Source organism: Zasmidium cellare (genome assembly GCF_010093935.1).
Source record: "Zasmidium cellare ATCC 36951 unplaced genomic scaffold M409scaffold_15, whole genome shotgun sequence".
NCBI classification, from domain to species: Eukaryota; Fungi; Ascomycota; class Dothideomycetes; order Mycosphaerellales; family Mycosphaerellaceae; genus Zasmidium; species Zasmidium cellare.
In genome coordinates this window covers 199,341-201,229 of record NW_022986959.1, presented here as the reverse complement: position 1 = coordinate 201,229, position 1,889 = coordinate 199,341, and positions in this window count along the sequence as shown.

Genomic DNA, 1,889 nt, shown 5'->3' with positions numbered 1-1,889 from the left:
ACTCCTCTCCTAGCGCTATTCTTATTACGTAGAATACGTCTCGGAGATTAATCTTCGTAAACTAGTTAGCTCCCGTAAGCCTATCTAAGGCTTCTTCGATATTTAGTAACGGGTAGCGATTCTTGATCGTGACTTCGTTAAGTCGTCGGTAGTCTAAGACTTGTCGGAACTTATCCGTTCGCGGTTTTAGAACTATAAAGCATAGTAATACGGCTTAAGAAGTGGACTTCCTTATCTAACCTCGCGCTATTATTTTGTCTTTCTATTTGCGCTGAGCCTCGAGCTCTGCGCCTAATATCTAGTATAGTGGACCGAATAGTATTCTTATATTAGGCACAAGTAGTATTTTGTAGTCCTACTCCTAGTACTTAGGTAGAGAGTATTCTCCTTCCTCTTCCTAAAAGAGTAATGTCCATTCTTTAAACTCTTTAGGGATCGATAGGGCGTCTATTCTATCTTTCTTTCTCGTGACCTCGCGATCCGTTAGTCCTAGTTCGGTATCTGTCCGAGTCGGCTTTCCCTTCGGGCGCCTATTCGACTACTGTTCTGTCCTGTTAAACTGCTTAGTCTTATCTACTAGAGAACGCTACCTCTACGCAGGGCTCGTACTAGGGACGCAATTGCATCGAGCGAAATCTAGTACTCCTCGAGTCTAGTCTAAGTACGGATTATGTTATCTTAACTAGGGTATACCTAAGATAAAGTCGTGTCTCGAACTACTAACGATATTAAAGACAATCCTCTCGTAGTGCCGTTGGACAACGAGCTTAATCGGTACCGTTTCTCGATTAACTCCTAGTAGCGCTGATCTATCTATTACGATTAGGCTATAAGGTTCTTTCTTCGTCCGGGTAGCTATTCCGAATCGTCGCATAGCTGACTCGGATACTATATTAGTATCCGCGCTAGAATCTAACATAGTAACCCCGGGTTAACTATGTACGGTAACTTGTAGTTTAAGGATTAATTGTTCTTCGTTAGTCGGTGATTGAGCGGCTTCGTTTAACTCTCTTAGAGCGCTTACAGCTGGAGAGTAGATCCTTTTCCCGACTGTAGGCCTTCGTCCGCGTCCTTCGCCTAACGTTGTCCGTAGGGTCCCGTTCGTAGGGCCTCTCCCGTAATACCTAAGTTTCCGAGTTGTTTATTATAGAGTCGCTACTAGCGAGTCCTTGCTAGTTCGTGTCTTCGATTCTCCTCCTTTTCTATAGTACTAGGAGTACGAGAATCCCGAAGACGTTCTTAGATCGTTTGTGTTACTATATATAGAGCTTTTACATGTTACACCGACTCCCGGAGTCGTATGTCTATATATGTTCCTTTCGGCGTAATATAAGTTCCTAGCTTTATAAACTTGGATCTTAGGGGTAGTCGTTCTTAAACGAAATCTTTAGCTTATTTATCCTCCTAGATCCTTGGAAAGTTCTATAGCCTGTACCTAATAGATCCTAGTAGCATTTCTAGCCTACTTGGTCGTAGGTACCGTTGTCCGTCCACCTCCGGAAATACCGAATCCTACTATCGGATAACTATATTAGTAAGATCACGAATTATACTTATCGTTTCGTTAGTATAAATGTGAATTTCTTCTACGTTGACCTCTATTATTTCGTCGTCCGAAGCTTCTTCTTCTTCTTCCTAGTCCCCTAACTTAGGTTCAGAGTCAGGTTCTAGAATAATTAGTTCTCGTCCTAGTGTTCGTAACTATTGTGTGCTAGGAGGAGTCTATTCTCCTATAGTATTTCCGGCTTCCTCCGGCTACTTAGTTTCCGGAGAAGGTGTGCGTTCTTGGAAGCAAGTCTCGTTAAGGACTTCTTCCGGTACTAGTAACTCGCTACTTCGACGTCTTAGTTCCTATAGAAACTACCTAGCTTCGTTCTTTGCCGAATAGT